This window comes from Molothrus aeneus, chromosome 3 (genome assembly GCF_037042795.1).
Source record: "Molothrus aeneus isolate 106 chromosome 3, BPBGC_Maene_1.0, whole genome shotgun sequence".
Lineage (NCBI taxonomy): Eukaryota > Metazoa > Chordata > Aves > Passeriformes > Icteridae > Molothrus > Molothrus aeneus.
This window is the reverse complement of record NC_089648.1, coordinates 79,250,029-79,269,222: the sequence shown is the minus strand read 5'-3', so window position 1 is coordinate 79,269,222 and position 19,194 is coordinate 79,250,029.

Sequence of the window (19,194 nt, the reverse complement as noted above, 5' to 3'; positions counted from 1 at the left end):
GTGAGGTTATTAACACCATCTGCAGTGACCAGATGAATACAGATGACTGAGTGAAAAGATCAATTTCAAATACATCCTGCTTTGTTTTCTGTTGGCAGCCAATTATTTTCTACCTTAGTCTGGCAGTGTTTTCAGTAATAATAAAACTATCTTAGGGAATGAGTGTTTCTCAGCATTTCACAATAATGTGAGATCTTTATCACAACTAAGCTTTGTGAACTGAATCATATTCCTTCAGCTAGCTCTACATGATATTATGTAATTACAGTAATACAGATATAATTTTTTAAAACATACTTTGTAACTATTTTTCTTTTACTTTCTGTAATTTTTTGAGCGCTTTCTTAACACACACTTGTGGAATTATCGTAGAAATCCATGGAAATATTGTGATGATATGATGTCTGCTAAAAACATGCTCAAGTAATTTCTGGGTATTATATTTTCATAAACTAATCTCTTGTATCATAAAGGGAGCAATTTTCACCTTTTTATACAGGAAAATATTACATCCATGATTTGTGATATAAGATCTGAATTAAGTTTTCTCTTTTATGGAGGATCCAACTAGCTTGGTTTTGTCAGATTGTCCAAACCAATGTGTTTGAAAGGGAAATTCAAACCTAATAAACCATTCTTTTGTAGACTTCACAATGTTTGGCCCTCAGCTTTGAAAAGAACACTGTTTTGTTGGAAAAGAAATGTTTTCAGAAGTGATACTTTTAAAGTGATGTTGAGACATCTCAAAAATACTTGGCATCAGCTAAGCTCTGCTCCAATTAAAGTCAAAAGATGTATTAACACCGCCGCCAACATGCACTGAATATTGTCAGAAAGTCTCACTTTACAAAATTTTATTCAGAGTTTATGAGATAAAAAAGTACTTTTAAAAAAAGAAAAACAAATATTGCCTGGTCTGCCAGCCACCCTGCAGGCTGAGTCAAGGAGGATTATTTCTGACTTTTGCCACATCACCAATAACAAAATACTTTGCAAGCACTTTTTCAACTCATTAACTTTATGCAGGCCCATAACACTGAAGAAGACTGTACAACTCTTAGTGATGATGACAGAATCTATCCCAGCAACTAAAGCAAATGTTTAACATGATTATGCTGATGCAAAAAACAGTAGAGTATCTCACACACATCTTTAACAAAACTCCGTGTGTTCCCATTCAAGCAGAATGGCTTAGCTCTAAGTATTCAGACAAGAGATAATGTTTACTGATAAAACTGTGATTGTAGAAATTTGTCTGTTCATACTCTCTGTGAACAGAATTCCTCTTTACAATAGGAGGACCTGCTTACACATCATGAATGAAACAGAGGCACACATCTCATATAAATGCTTGCTCATTGTTTTCAGAGCAACAGTACTGTACTCAAGAGGGGCTGTACTGTGCCAATCCACATAAGATTTAAAGTGTTACCTTCCTCTCACCAGTGTGAGGATTTAGCTCAAGCTGTGCATACCTCCTGGTGACAAAGCCCCAAAGGTGTGTTGTGCAACTTCCCTACCAGACTCTAGAAGTGGGCATGATATTAATATGTGATTGTTTTTGTGTGGGTTATGTCTTTTTCTTAAACAATTCTCTGAACAGAGGCAATACCCAGCAGCTCTGATATGGATCCACCAAGGCCAAGCTCATCAGTGATGATGGTGGCACCTCTGGGATGATGCAGTTATCAACAGCCAGAGAGAGGAATGAGAATATGTGAGATGAACAGCTCTGCTGACATCGGGGTTGGTGAAGGAGGAGGAGGAGCAGTTGCTCCAGGCACCAGAGCAGATTCTTATGCAGCTCTTGGTGAAGCAGCTGTGCCCCTCGTGTCCCCATAGAGGTTCATAGAGGAGCAGACACCCACATGCAGCCTGTGGAGGGCCCCACACCAGAGCAGGGGATCCCCAAACGAGGCTGTGACTGTGTGGGAAGCCCACACTAGAGCAGGGTCTGGCAGAACCTGTGTCTCTTTGGAGAGAGAAGCCCACACTGCAGCAAGTTTGCTGTCAGGAACCCATGGGGGATTCACACTGGAGCAGCCTGTTCCTAAAGGACTGCACCCCATGGAAGGAACTCACACTGGAGCAGTTAATGAAGAACTGTAGCCCATGGGAAGGACTCATGTTGGAGAAGTTTGTAGAGAACTGTTTCCTGTGGGAGGGACTCCATGTTGGAGCAGGAGAAGAGTGTGAGTAGTCCTCACCCTGAGGAGGAAGGAAGGTCAGAGACAAATTGTGACCAAGTGACCACCGTCCCCATTCCCCTTCCTCCTGTGGGATGGAGGAGGTAAAGAAAATCATGAGTTAAGCCTGGGAAGAAAGGAGGGGCATGAAGCATTCACATTTGTCTTCCAAAGCAAGAAAACCTACTTCTCAGGAAGTAGAAGAGAATACAGGAGTACAGAACAAATCTTTACTTTTCCTCAGCTTCCGTGCTTGCCCTTTGCTTTTGGTTTATTAAGCTGCCTTTATCTTGACCCTTAAGTTTTGTTTGTCTTATATTCTCACCCCCACCCTCATGCTGCTGAGGAGGGAAGTGATAGAGCAGCTTGGTGTACACCTGGCATCCAGCCAAGGTCAACCAACCACAACATACTAATATTTTGATGAGATAGTTCCTACTCTTTGGGACTGACTCATTTTTCAATGAGTGATGAAAAGAAAATTCTATAATCTAGTTTTAAAGAAGCATTAATGAAGTATTGCATAACTCGTATCCTCAAATACACACAAGCTACCTCACACATTACAGAAATTTAAGTTATCTCGTGTTATGAGACATAATTCTTGTCACAGCAATCTCTTTTGACTATATTTTTTGCCATGACACATTTTCTAAGCTTATTTTAGTCCCTTTCTTCAGGTAAAGAGTAGTACTCAGTAAATATTACAACACTTTCTAGTTTTGAAGTCCAAGCAGTTGAAGAACACACTTTCAATTAGAAGAGGAGAAAAAAAATCAAACCAAAAGAGCTTTTAAAGACTTTAGAGCATATTTCCTCATCTACCAAGAGATTATTCTGTCCCTTGCATATTTGATGCAGCCTCCTGCCATATCAGACAAAGGTACTGCTCTCAATTGAATCTCGTGGAGCTGAACTGTATCTTAGATACACAGACAATGCTGGATTTTATAAGATCCAGGGATTTTCTTTCCCCTCTTCTCCCGTTGTGTGTGCCAGTGGTCCCCTGCTTCCTGTCTCCAGCTGATAGTGGTGGGACGGTGGAGGGTCAGGGAGAAGGGGAGGGGGTGGCTGGGGGCTGGCAGTGTCTGACAAGTGAAACAGATGATGCTGCACACCACCTATGTAAACAGAAATAGGCGCTGGGGCTGATGGAGCGCAGAGATATGACCCTGCCCATAGAGCCGCTGAGTCTAGACTCCAGATGTGCTCTCTCTGTTACCAGGCCAATTCAGATCCTACTGGTAAATATTTCTACCAGATGACAGTGGGCTCAGTTACAGAAATGAGGACAAAGGACAAAAATAGGCAGAAAAGTACTGGGCATTATTGCTGCTTAGAAAAATATTCTGCATAGTTTTGGAGATGTTAAGGGGCAATTATTTAAACAGATCATATACATTCTTTTATTTTCTTACCATGTTCAGCTGAAAAAGTTCCAAGTCAAACTGAAGGCTATTTAGGCAAATTAGTCACTTAAAATGAACTGAAACAGAGGTCTGTAAAAGATAAAATAAAATTTATACTAGAATTTTACCATATGGACATAAAGAAATGAGAAAAAACAATAGTGTTGATAACCTCGGGCTGGTAAATACTTTATTGGGGAGTGAGCGTTGTGTGATTTATTTACAGAAATGAGTGATTATGGAACAAGGACATTCTACAGAAACAAAATTCAGGATAGAAACCCCTGTCTGCTGTTGTTTCATTGCCCCATACGTAAGACTGTGACTCCTGCTCCATGTGGTGTTCAGAATGTCGTAAAGTGTGTTAATTAAGCAGCAACCAAGCACCACTGATGAAATCAAGCCTCTGACAGGATTTAATATGTTACTGCTTTACATCTGCCTCAGAAAACTAGAGCAAAAAACAGAGTTCTGCAGTGATCTGTGCTCTTTTCTCTGCCTTCTTCTTCATATATGGTATTGTGCCACATAACTACAGGCTAAAGATGTGTCTTTGCAGAGAGCTGCAGTTCTAGACAATATATGCTAAGGGACTGGAAGCACAGGAGAATTTGCAGAAATATTAAAAGTCCTCTGTGTGCATCCCATGTTTGCAAGATGACTGCCAGTAAGTGATTTCAGCAGGAGATGTGGACAGAAGGCACATGGCTTTAAATGCTCTCTTTCACTAATTGACAAAAGTAGGAGTCCTGCTTTTCACCCTTTGGTTGAGCCTTCATGAGATTGTCTGGCGGATGAGTAGGACAAAAATCACAGTACATCAATGGAGGTAAGACACAGAGTTTCAAATATAAATGGAAATTAATAAACAAAGTTGATTTTCAAATTTTCTTTCATATAATCAGAAGTTTCTATGAATGTTGTTATATTGTTTTGTAAACCATTTATTAATGGTTACATCTTTATTACATTAAAGATGTCTCTTGGCATGTCTCATACTGAATATGCTGGTGAGAAATATATAACCTCAGCCTTGCAAGAGTATTTTAGGGGTGTTTTCTCCTCACCCCAGTAATTGGTAGCCAAATACTTTTATGACACATATATATGGGCATGCAAAAAAGCAGCCAGATCAGCAGAGATTGGAGCCATGATATCTAGAAAAGCAAAGCTAGAAATGGGTTAGCTATTAAAATGATCACATTAAACAAGGAATAGCTTGGTTCCTCACTTTGGACTCATAAACCAGCAGCAGGAGCTTTGAACTGAAGAAGAAAGGCTCCTTAATCTAAATGTTCTTTGAGAAGACCTTTTAAATAGTTAACCTTCTAGTTATGTTATAACTGCAACTTCTTCTGTGCACACCTGTGAAGCGATTACTTTGTGTTCAAGAGACAGAGTGGATTTACTTACTAATTGGCTCTCCTTGCACTATGTTCCTTTGCTTTTTCTCTTCTCTCTCATCTTCCCTTTGTGTTTAAGGAGCTCTAGCCAAATTTTAAATATTCCTGAGGAGAAGTTTGCAAGCAGTGATACAAAATGGTTTGGCTGAATACTCAGACAATATCAGTATATACTCTCTAGTGAGCAGTAGTGTACTGTGAAATTGCTACATTTAATTGGGTTACAGCTGCTGATCATTTTGCGCAGCTATACTGGGGATTTACTAAAAGATTATCTCACTTAACACAGTTTCTTTTCTCACACCTTTTCACCCATATACAAAGGAAAAGTAGGTACAATACTGAGAATACATGAATCTAGACAGGTGAGACACTGAAACTCTATCTTTGTACAAAAACACAGCACTCCATCCTTCCAGAGGGAACACACTCTTAGCATTTGTAGCCTAATGGATTGACACCAAGCTTCACAGTACCAAAAAGAAACAATTAAAAAATGAAATAAATTAGACATATAAGGCCTGAGGGCAGAGAAGACACAATACAAAGTTTCTATTTTGGCAGAGAATAAAGAACATTGAGCAGACCCTACAAGAGAAAACAAAAAAAAAAAAAGCCTTTTGGTTTCTTTCACCAGAGGATGCCTTCTCTTCCATCACTGTCTGTTCTCAACAGGAGAAACATCTAAGAATTGACCCCATTCCCCACTCCTTTCTCTCCTGAGAAGAGCTTTTTAAACAGTAGAGAGCTCTTTGATCTCCTGGCTTCCTGTAGTTATTCACACCATGGTTATCCAGCAGCTCCACCTCTCTGACCAGGTCAGTGAACATACTTGAAGCAATATCACATAGTACTGCCTACAGAATATTAAAATACAGTGAGTTTTCACCTTCCACCTGTCTCTCAGAAAATCTGCTGACTACTCAGCCTTCCCCCCCCATGAATGAATCATCTATTTTTGGCTAACTGGGATCAGGTGAGGACCTAGAGTATCAAACTCTAAGAATGGAACGACACATCCCCTGTTTTATTTATTAAGGGAAAGAAATGTTAAATGTTTTCAGCATCAAGATGAATTATCCCAAAGGTGTACACAAACATTTTTAATCTAGAACAAAATGCCTGCAAATTAAAGGATGAGAGAAAAGTAGATAGAAACCTATAATACAAAGCTGAGAATGAGAAACAGCTGACATCTTCATGTACCATTAATACCTTGCCAAAAAATCCAAATTGCCACAAAAGTTTCAAATATAATTACATCCAAAAGGGGCTATAATGTAAGAAGATAAACATTTATTTCAAGACAATTCTAACCTAGTATCTGAAGGAAGTTGCTTTTGTTGGAAGATACTCTTGATAACTGTGATGAAACAGATTTTTGAAAAACTGCCTGAAATAAATGAATCCATTTTTTCAGTTTTGCACATAAATATTTGTTTGCCAATACAAATGTATTTTTTATATACACACATACTGTCTAAAGATATTAACTAGACCGTATAAAAGAACTATTACGTATCATGATCTCTCCCATCTTTTCCCTTTCCCCTTTCCTTTTCCCTTTCCCCTCGCCTTTCCCTATTTTAGTTATTTTAATCAGTCTCATAGGTCTTTATTTGTACTTTTAGACTCAAAATCTCTTTGGACATTCAGTTGTGTACTCATGTACAACATTTAGCTCAATGTTCCTAACATGTGTATTTCCTCTTTTTTATTTAAAAGTTTTCTCCCAGTCTTTGGTCCCTATTGTCATAGAGTATTAGAAGGCAATTCACAAAGTAATAGTGTGTTTAAGTCTGGGGAGGGGAGAAATATATGCATATATGATTTTATCCACACAAAAAATAAAGTTAAAAAAAATGAATAGACATTTATTTTAGCTTTATTCGTTTTTATTTGCAAATAAAACCTGTCACAGTAGTACTGCACTTTTTCTTCTTTTTTTACTTTTTTAAATGGCTAAGGCATCTTTTGATTGTTCTCAGAATAGAGGAGTTTGCCATGGATTAAAAAGGGTTGAGAATTGCTGCTCCAGAAAATCCCCACCAGAATGATGGGTTGTTACAATATAAGGCAATTAATGGCTATATTCATTAGATGGTTAGTATGCAAGGGAGAAAGCCTAAATCAGAAAGTCAGTTAATTTACAAGGGAAAAAAAATACCTCAGAAAGTGCAGAATTTCCAGAGGCAAAACAAAGAAGCCAAGGCACCAGCAGGAATATTTAGAATGGGCCCACACAGGAAGTTTCTGAGCAGAAGACAGGAAGAGATGGGAATTCAGTCATTCCTAGTGAGAGTCAGGAGAGAGTTTGGGTTCACTGAGGAACCAGCCAAATTCACAATGAGTTATCCTGGTTCGGAGATAAATCTCTTTAATTCTGGAGAAAACTCATGCAGGAAAAGGATCCTGATCTTCAAAAAGCCTCCAGGGAGACTTGAGCACAAACCTGAGGGATGATCCAGACCATGAAAGTGTTGTCATATAGCACAGAAATGAGGATAGGGACTGCATTTTTTTCCTTCTATTTTCTGAGCTCATTTTACTAAAGCATTACTGTTTTATCCTTTATTTTTTAATTAATACAACAATGTTTTAAAAACAGAACATAGATCTGAATGAGTGGCTCTACACTTAGAAATTATGCAATGCTTTCCAAAGGCTGGCAACTGGTAACTTACACTGCTAAATAGCTGAAATGATCCCAGTACATTACTAGTCCCATCCAAGAGAATGCCTGGGTATGGTGTAAGAGCAGGAATGGGCCAAGCACTCCAGTAGGCAGCTGGGATGGGGCCATCCTCTTTGGAAGGTAGGACAGCTGAACAGTGTGAATACCAATCAATTCATTCCAGTTTGCCTCAGCGCCAGAGAATCACACGACTGATTTGCTCACACAGATATAGACTCTGTGTATTCATGTACTGTGTTCAGCATGGAGTCCCAAAAAGGCAAATCATAGACTGGCAATATCAGCCCATTGAGTAGGATTATTGAAACTATATGAGAACTGCAAGTGCGGAAATTTGTTCCAGGGCAAAAGTATCAGTATCACAACAAGAAAGAGATCCTTGACTGTTGGGATTCTCACTCAAATCAATTTTACAGAATCAGAGAGTAGATGAGGTCCGAAGGCCTCTTTGAATATTGACTAGTCTAAGCCAGGAGAATCAAGGAGAATGGGCTGCCCAGAACCATTCTATGTTAGGGATGGGGCTTGGATTGCTTGTTTTCAGTTAGCTTCTGTGATGCTGTGGTGGGGTCATGTGATGGTAACCCCTGAGGCTGTAGGATGGCAGTGTTTAAGAGAGGAACTTCTGTGGGGTTAGGGGGTTTAGGGTTAGTCAATTTTGAATAACTCCAAGGAGAAAGACTGTGCGAATTCTTTGGGTCACCTGTTCCACTGCTCAGAAATCATCATAGTAAAAGGTTTTTGCCTACAGCTTCTCATCCTTTAACTGGATTCCACTGAGAAGTGCAGGGCTCCAGCTACCTTGGTCTCTCTTCATACATCAGATGCTCCAGCTACTTCATTCTGTTCATGCCCTTTACTCAACTCACACCAATATTTCCATATCTTTGCTGGGGAGCCCAGAAATGGACCCAGCACTTCAGTTGTGTTTCACTAGGGCTGAGGAGAGGGGAAGGAGCACCTCTCTCAAACCTCTGGCAAAACATCAAAGGAGGGAAAAAATCTTTCAGAAGAATTATCTAGTGATTTCTAGATCCTCCACAAAATTATATCAAAGTGAAAAAAAAGTATTAACTAAGTTTAAAATGTGCTTCTAAATCGACTTTATGGCCTCTTGTGATTTTTTTGTGTGTTTTTTTCTGCTTTTGCTCCTGGGACTCCTCATTAGATATCCTACATTCTCATTATAAGAAAATAATATATAGATATAAAATTATGCATCTTAAGGAATAATGAATAAATTTGTAGTATTGATAAAATTATGCTAGTAAAGAAGGAGGATGGATACTGATTAAGAGCTTTTCCAAGGGAGAACTCATGTTCATTCCCACTTTTCTAGCACAATAGTCTATACAAATCATGGAAACAAATTATTATTTACTACTACACTGCCTGTAACAGTCTTAAGCTATGTTAACCTTGATTAGGACTTGCAAACTTAAAACATGGTTTAGATTGAATTAAGTGGTGTTTTGGCATGGTTTTGGTTCATCTTTTCAGTTACTGTTGACAAAGACACAGCAGGATGATCAGTATTTTTGAAGTGCAAGTACTTTTAAGCAAGTACATGGATTGCCTCTAGCAGTGTTTGGAGTCATTTAGAAAAAAATCTGAGGGGTAAAATTTGGTGCACTGACAACACCCATTTCCTCTCAACATTTAATTTGCCACATTTTGTTAATAATATCAGACCAATGCATTACCACTAGCACAGGGTAAGTGGAAGATAATTATCCTTGGATGCCATGCTTGTAAGTCTCTGTTGTTACTACAAGGATCCCATGGTGTTTCCTGCAGCCCTCATAACCACACAGACCAGATTATGACATCTGCATAGAGGCCACCATGACTGTTTTCCATCAGATTTCATCATTCCTAGACTCTAGGTGTGGATAGCAGGGGAATAGTGTGCTCACAGGTCTCACCTGGTAGGAAGTCACAATGCAAAGGGAACATGACTCCAGCCCTCAGAGCAGAGAACTGCAAATATAACTCAACACGTGCAACACAAACAACAGCAGACCATTAAACCCTCATGTTCATTCTTATTTGGCTGTGCTGGAATACCCAGGGTTTCACTGGCAGAGATATAACTCCTTCCGGAATTTACCATCAGTACTTTTCCGTCACAAGCAGATTTCCTGAAGGGAGGATAGGGAAGAAGATAAGATGCATAGGACTGCAAACGCCACAGTGTCTCTCCCACATAGCACTGGAGTGCACTCAGACCAGGGCAATGCTTCAGATACTTTGCTACATCTCCAGCAGTAAATGAAACATGGCCAAAGACATCATGAATCATTTTAAGTGCTGGCACATCCCTGGAATGAGCTTGATCCATGCCTAGCTGGCAACTCCTTTAGGAAACCCCCAGCCATGGCTTAGTGCCAGAGATCATTGTCAGGAGACAGTCCAGCCAAGACTAGAGAGTTCAGCACTGATCATGCTTTGTGCCCTAGTGCAGACACAGAAATTGTAGCAACATCCAGTCTTGTTCCAGAATATCCAACATTTACATAAAATAAAGTTTATATTTTATAAACTTCCACAAGCCCCTTCCACAAGCCACTGTAGATAAAATAGAAAATGATGGGAAAGGATTGCCAGATACTTGCTATTAACTTTTTTTTTTTTCCTTAGTCCACTGTTTCTGTGGTTCTGTGCAGTATCTAGCCCAAGCTGAACATGGTGCTAATTTGGGGATGTTGGAGGCTCCGGTAAAAATCACGCACATAGATTAAGACACAGTCTTTATTTTGTCCTCTAATTTAATTGCAGTGTACTCCAGGTAGCTAAGAGTTTGCAACTTTGAAGACTTTTTCCTTCTGGAAGCCAAACTGAGATAAGGGTGACTAACGGCACTATAGTAGATTATTGATTTTTCCTAAGCAACTCTCCCTACTTGTCATGCAAATTAAGACAAAAATTGAGCAGCCTGGTCTACTAGAAGGTGTCCTTGCCAGTGGCAGAGGGGTTGGAACTTGATGATTTTTAAAGTCCCTTTGAATCCAAACTATTTTATGATTCTACAAAAAATGAAGCTTTATTGTGTGTTACATTGTGAATAACTGACATCTCTTAGAGTAAAATAAGAAACCTCTGCAATTTCCATCTCTAAATTCTTGCAGAACATAACAGCTATAGTCTTTAGAAATTCAGTTTTAAGTCATACTGATAGATTTGACTCTTTCAAGAGAGCATTTTTTCACAGGACTGTTCCACAAAATAGCTGAAATTCTTCCAGGTAATACCCTTCTCTCTCTCACTTCCCCATCAACTCTCCTTTTGTTTTGCTTCAAAGCCTTCATGTCACCTGTCCTCAGGAACAACTTCTTTACATTGCAATTGAAACTCCATGTTGTAACTCATCTTGATAAAAAGAAAAATATAATTCATTTGCACAAGGAATGTCATGGAATTTTGCTTAAAGATTAGCAGAGAAGATGACAAGGAAATTGCAAGCCCAGCCATTTAGCAACTGACTAACCTGACCAGGCTTGACACCCAAAAGTGATCTGGCTGTAATCTGTGAATATGTTATGTCTTGCACAATGCTCCTTCTGCCTTTGGTAATAATTTCTGAATTGTGATCAAGAAACTTTGATTGAAGCTGGACACCCTTGTGCTAGGCCTGTGTGCAATCATCCAGACTCCTAAATTGCTACACAGATGCAGAAAAGAGAATAAAATATTAGACCAATGTAAGTTTTTCTTCCAAAGGGATGTATTCCAAAGTGTGATCATTTGTCAAGCTGAGGAGCGGTCTCCAGCTTGCCATTTTCTACAGCAGTGCTACATCCAGCATAGAGACTGCCTTCTAAATGCAATTTGAAAGTGCTTTAAACATATTTCAATGAGGCAAGGATGACTCTAGCTCACTGAATTGTCATTTCCATTGCAGTAGTATCTGGAGAATTTGTTCATATACATAAACACAGTGAAAAACACCTATCACTTCCTGTTCCACAAGTTTATAGTTAGCAGTGAATAACTGATATGAATTACTAAGCATTCAAAATCATAGTTAGAAGAAGTGGAACTTCCTATTTGGAAGCTCCTATTTTGGAAAAAAAAAATATCCACCATGTGTTTAAGGCTGTTTCACAAAAAATTGACTAATTTCCAGTCAAGCATGATTAAAAGTCCTAAAATGTTACATCCATTTTATAAAGACAAGTTTCTTCAGTCACATAAAGCTTCTGGTAGTAAATTTACCTTCAGACTAATAAAAAATTGAATCTGCAAAATAATTCTCAATATAAGGAGAACTTCCCTGTCAGTCTTTTTCCATTAAACCACTTATAATAGAGATCAGATAAAGTGTAGTCTGATGGAGAACAACGCTTTATTCTTTTTTACTGAAAATAACACTGAAGCACTAAAGTACTATCTTCCACACGATGTGCATTCATTGGAATAATTTGATACAGATTCATTGATTAAAAACACATGTAAACCCATTTCACATCCAGTATGCTGCTGCATACAACCCACCAACAGACCTAACATCTGTTTTTGCAACCTGCATTTTGGTCTAGTTTTGTGCATGTGCATCATTAACAAATCTACAATATCAGTTTCCTGATCTGTGTACTGTTAAACACTTCAGAAGAACTTTTGCTTTGAAATTTGCAATTGCAAAAACTATCATTTCCAGAAGCCCATAGGCAAAAACTCTGTTCCTCTATGGCTTTACAGACTGAACATTTCCTGTTACATTCAAGAAACACCAAGTCCAGTAGGGTGTGGTACACAGGCACACTGTTTTGTTAAAATAATTGTCTGGTGTCCATCAAATAAAGCATAAAACTAAAATAATGCCTTGGGACCTAATGTAACCAGTGACTTTTATAATAATAAATACACTTACCAAAAAAAATCACATCCAAAACTGATTTTCTGGGTGTTTTTTTTTCTTTGTTGATTTTTTTTGTTTTACTTTGGTGGAGTTTTGGGGTTGGGAGGGTTTTGTTGCTGTTGTTGGTTTGGTTTGAGGTGTCTTTTGACAATCCTTCCTTTCCCAATCTATTGTAGATAATGGAAGCACTGATTACTACATTAAAGTATCTGCTAAAAATCAGAGCTCTCAAAAAACATAGGCAATCTCTAAATCCTTAAGGTCTGTCTCATACTTTCTTCAATATTTTCCTGCTTTTTTTTCATTTAACTGAGACTTGGGAGAGCTTCTTTGGAGTGGAGAACAAGTCAATTCATGCAAACCTGTGCAGAACCTCCTATTTTTCTGTGCAAAGTACTAGCTTAGAGCAAAACCCATGTGCATTACATTTTCCTCTGTAAATAGAGTTTTCACAGTAATGCAGCCGCAGTACATCAACTCAAATTTCTACATAGGCCTCAAGAAAAACTGGAGTTACACCACTCAGGGAACCTGTATAACCCACAAACTCACTTTTCCCATTATGCAAATTTCCAAATTACTGAATGAGGTATAAATTTTGAAGTCACAGGGATCAAAGAAAGACAAAATATCAAAAGCATCTAGAAGAAAAAAATTTAGCATCATGGTCTTCAGCTCTGTCTCCAAAAAGGCCAGTGAGATATCAGTTTCCTCAAGCTGTCTAAGTGCTGGGCATGTAGGTGGTTAAAATCTGTTTCTCCTTTTACTGACTAATGAGAATACTTAGGCAATGGCTAAGGGGATACTGTCAATATTTTAGGTGCAGATTAGGTGCATTGGTCCAGCCTGGAGCTATCTCCTCCTTATTATTGTTCCATTAACTCTTGTATTTTCAACATTAATTTTAATGGCATTTCATTAATGTATTTTTCTTAACTTTCACTGTAATCTCCTGAAATAATAATATTTTGTAATAGTATGAAAAGAAAGGGAGCCAAGATGTAATGCCAGTGCAAACCAACAATATTCCACTGCACTGTCAAAGGATCTGATGTCTCCTTGTTCTAAGGCATGATTTCAGTGGAATGGGAAGATTGAAAATGAAAAATAAATGGATTAAGGTAGAACATCACAGGAAAAGGAAATAACTAGAAGTGACTAAAAAAAGGAAGATGTAAGTCACCCTCTGCACAAAGGTGATGGAGAAAAACAGGAGAGAGAAAGAATCCCAAGAGGGATAAATTTTTTATCCAGACAAATTTTTAATTCTCTGTGTACAACTATATAAGTGTCTACAGGACATAACATAGGTCTAAATACTCTTGTTCCCTTTTCTTAATATTCATTATTCAAATGAAAGTTTTTAGGACCCTTTAAAACAAAGATCATCATATTAACTACTAACCTTTTCCTCCTCAGCATCTTCACATGGGGAACGTTTTAAAATTATTCTCTGTATAGATGATGTCCCTGCAAGGCACCTCTGGATTTCTCCATGCAGTGAAGATGCAATTCTTCAGCAGTTTTTCAGCACTTTGCACCTCCCAAATGTGCCTGGAGCAGAGGAAGGAGAAACAGTATTTAACTGAACACTACCCAAAGAAGGAAGGCTAAAGATCAAAGTGGAAAGACAGGATTGTTTTCTTGGGGACACACCTTTTTTTTCTTTGAGAAAGTCTTTCCCATATTAGTATGATTTGCAATACTGACCATGCTGCTACAGATACTACTAAGACAGATCATTATGAGAGGTCTCCAGCCCTAATATATCTTATACTATAACATTAGCTGTGACAGTCACTCTACAACTAGTTTTTATCACAGGTGCACTTCTGTCTGTAGCAAGAAAGCTGCAATTCAGCTTGCAATAAATATAACCCTAGAATGGGTTGATTTTCAAATTTTCACTTTAGATGTAATTTATAAGGATTAGAGGCTATACATCACGGTTCACAGAAACAATATAGAAAAGGCAATTATTAGAACTAATTAAAAATTCACACATCTGGGACTATGGAAAAACATTTCAAAATAACTATTTATCTACCCAAATTGATATCAGACACAGTAAGAATGCAAGAAAGACAGATGGATGTTATGTTTCTGGGAACATATACACTGCTAGTGGGTAAAATTATTTTGCTCATATCTCTGTTTATAGTTGTAAAAAAACAGCCCTCAGGTTCCAATAGAGAATGACACAAAATGCGACTTGTGCAAATGTAACATGTTGGTGCAATTGAGAAGACCTCACATATGTTGAATTGACTACAACATGGCATAAGCCACTGGGGGCATTTGGTTAACGCACTTAATTTAGCACAGTAATTGCTGTATGAGAGCAAACAAATTGCCAAGCTATTTCTTACACTGTGCTTAAGACTAGTTATTTTCCTTTCTTTTACCATGTCTTGTTTACTTTTTTTTCTCTCTCTTTATTTTAAGGAAGTTTTCTGTAGGCTCTGTGCTATACTCAGACACAGGAAAGTGTTCTTTTCTGACTATGGTTTCTCAGGTCAATAAAATTGACTGTATTGTAGTTTGAGTAATCCAGCAGCTTGCCCGCGTAATGTTTTCTGACATAACTTGTTTATTTGTTAGAATTAAACCAGAAGATACAATCTCCTACCACATTAGTCAAGCCAAAAGAAATGCTCTGAAGTAACAATTTGTTTCATTAATATTTATCCCATGAAAACATTTGCCTAACAGCTGAAAGTACTAAGTAGTTCTGCAAGTGCTTCATAAGAAGGATGAATGTGTCAAGTCACCTATTTGAGCTCTCTGGCTGCTTTGTATATTATCACTGTGAAAAACTATGAAAATAAGCCATGAGATATTATGGGTTTAACCATGATGGGAAAATAGAAAGTTCCTACTCTAGAGTTGACAGCCAAGGAAGAATAATACTAATATCTGAACTGAAATAACAGAAAATAGGCGGATAAATAGAAATAGCATAGTAAACTAATCACACAGAATATCACACAGAAATTCTAGGTTGGAAGAGACCTTTAAGATCATCGAGTCCAACCCATGTTCTAATACCTCAACTAGATCATGGCACCAAGTGCCACATCCAGTCTTTTTTTAAACTCTTCGAGGGATGGTGACTCCACGACCTCCCTGGGTAGATGATTCCAGTATTTGACTACTCTTTCTGTAAAATACTTCCTCCTTATTTCTAGCTTGCATCTCCCTTGGCGCAGCTTGAGACTGTGTCCTCTTGTTCTGTCGGTTGTTGCCCGGAGAAAGAGACCGACCCCCAGCTCACCACAGCTACCCTTCAGGAAGTTGAATAATCCTATGTATACTTAATGGGTTTCTTATATCTGTGATGTCTGCACAGGAACCATCTGCTTACTTCTCTTTACCATCAGTGTAGAGAGACGCGTGTGAAGTTTAGGATGAGATAAATCCATGATTCCCATCTGACTTGACTACTAAGTGTGCTGGGACTAGCTCAGACATAGCTTCTATGTGAGAAACACTAACATTTGAGCAGGTGTATCCCACTCAGGCTGCCAAATTATTCCTAAGGTTTTTGTAGGTTTCTCAGCAGAGGAAGGTGGTTTCTTTTTAGAGAGAAGTTTTGGAAGAGGACAAGGAAATTGTACTGATGAAGATTGTGGTTTTTTCCTCCATGTACAAAGTCTTTAGGAAAAAAAGCACACAAAAAAATCAAACAAGGACAGTACAAAGATTGACATCAACTGCTAAGGCCAGAAATCAACTTCTCTCCAGCAAATATTAACCAAGCAAGGAAAGCCTGGGAAGGGATTTAAAGATCAAGAAAGTTATTTAAAAGAAAAAGGGAAACCACTGAATTGATAAAATTTCCTTGGCACAGTTAAATTGAAATCAAGAATCTATGTACCTTTACAACAAAAGAGAGAGGATAGAACAAAAGGGCAAAACTGTAACTCTGAAGATATTAATTGAGATTAAAGATGCTGGTATTAATTAGGAATGAAGATGTAAGGAAAAATGCTTGTAAAAGGTTTCCACAGTGAGGAACAATGAGAGAGAATATAGCTTACACACCTTCCAGATGTTCCAGGAAAGCATCCACAAGACCTGGTGATACTCAAGATGGTAGAACATGGAGAGTAGGGCAAGTGAAGAAACACTGAATTATATCAGAGACAAGCAGGATGATGTCACAGTGATGAAAAAAAGAAATATTGTGGACAGTTAAGGAGTTAGAACTCATTTTTTTTACTCAGATTGGCCTTTAAAAAATATAGCGTAATAGTTGAGTTTTTCTTCCGTCTGTAGAAGAGGAGAGAAATCTGAAGGAGAGCTCTGTCTGTGAGTCATCTGAAAAGAAACAGTAGTTGATTTTGCATATGTTATTCAGAGATACAACACACAAGGAAAGAAGAATAAGAAAAAAAGTCTTATTAATAGATAATCAGTAACAAGAAACTATAAAAGAAAAGACTTGAGGATCTATTAGAAATGGAAGAGGGAAAACCAACATATGTTGACACCTCAAAAGACAGTGGACGATAAAATTTTAGGATGAGCATACTTTATATATCCATGATAAAATTTTAAGATGAGCATACTTGATATATCCATGATATATCTCATACTCAATACTCTGTGCTGATAAAAATTGACAGCACAGAGTATTGAGTATGAGATTTGGCTAACAAGAAGGCATTTGAAATTTTGCAAGAGTAATTTCAGCTGAATGAGCTTGGTCTGTGCTGGGCTTGGACGCAGCAGCATGGGGGTTTAGATGGTGGTTGCTGCTACCTATTTCCAAATAAGCATATCCTGTGGAAAAGCCACTTGGGTAAACATTCAGGCAAGGCAGTCAACACGCCACACTCACCATGGCTAGCTCAGTGAAGAGAGGCAGAAGGGCCTTTTTTATGTGGTCAGTTCCAGTGACTTATTTCAACACACCAAAAGGGAGCCAGAAACAAAAGACAAACCATGTACTCTGCATGAGGTTTAAGTAGAGCCAGATATGGGAGCAGTACCAAGGGGCAGGGCAAAGGGCATTGGCTTTTGGGGAAGAAGGGGCCAGCCACCAGGAGAACCACGACCAATGAGGAGACAGGGGAAGGAGAAACCAGAGGAAGTTGGGACATATGGGGAAAGGAACTGGGATGGATGTTGTGCAAGACTCCATGGGGAAGTCTTTTCTGCACATGCAGGTGGGGGGGAACTCTATGGTAAGACTCTCCAAGGGAGGGCTCTGGGGAATTCCCTGAGTGGGAAAGATCCTAAGGATTCCACACTTGGGGAACAAAAATGGAGTGACAGGACCCAGCATACACAGGAGTGAAGTATAAAGCAGTGCAGTAACTGGAAAAGGAAATGGGGACACAAGTTAATTTTTTTTATTAGGAAATATTAGCACAAGGTTCACAAGAATAGGAGAGGAACCATCCCTACCTTTGTTTCTTGAAGAGAAGGGAGACATTTCTGTCCCTCTACTCCTATTTGGTCACTTGGTACCAAATTTTTTAGTAAAAATTCCTATTTTTTTAGCCAAGCTACTTTATTACACTAACAGCAAAGGGATATCCTAGTTCTTTTCTGTTGATTTGTAGTCCCTTCCTCCCAGAGGAAGTTCAGGGCAGTAATGTGCTTTTGCACACAGATTTCCCACTAGCACTTGCTGATAGTTAAATGTGCCCCTCTTTTGGTGGTTCTGTGAATATAACCTGTCCCTGTCCTCCTTTGAGCCAGCAGTGTCTATCCTGGTCAGCAAGCTTCTGGCTCTCCAGCCACAGATGGTCTCTCTGGTAGCATAGCTACTGACTCTGATTTTTATTGATCAGCAGCAAACAAACCTCGCTGTGCACACAAGCTCAACAGCTGCTATTTCTTGAGCAGTTCATAATTCATGCTTCCTAACTTACTTTACCTATAGCAAGCTAACAGATCTGCACTTAGATTTTGTTGAAAGCAGAAGAGAGGGCAACAATACTGATGGCACTGGAAATGATGACAGGCACACTTACATTATCCAAGTGGAAAGCTGGCAAAGTCATGCTGAGGTAAGACCAGGAGAGGGTCAAAGTCAATGAATGTTGAAATAGCCCCTTGTACATGACCAGAAGCCAAAAAGGGAACATCACTTGAAGACTGAGTTGACTGGGCTGTCAAACAGCCCTTTGACATATGGGAGAGTTGTACCAAAGCTGGAGGTGGGACAAAGAGCTGAAAGAAGCAGCAAATATTTGAGGCCTTAGGTTGGTCATGAGTATGAAAGTTAATGTCAGTGATGGTGCAGAGAAAAAGACTACAAAGGAAGAAAGAACAAAATTAAGTTGGCATGTAGATTAATAGAATAAGGTAGAGAACAGAAGGCATCAGCCTGTTATAGGAGTGGAAACTAGAGTCAGCACAGAGAAGAGTACAAGGGAGGGAACTTGGTGATATAAACCATTAATAATGCATATCCTTCAGTGCTGTGCTTGAGCTCTGGGGTTTGTATCATACTATTAAAACATTGTACTTTGTATGATGGTACTTTGTGCTATCTGCATGATCTCAGTTCCCCTTCCAGGATATCAAGAAATAACAGTACTTGTTGTTTTCTGCCCTTCCAACATGACTGCAAGTTCACTCCCTCTTTTTGTTAGGTTCTTTGTGGGTCAAGCTTATCTTTTTCTTTTCT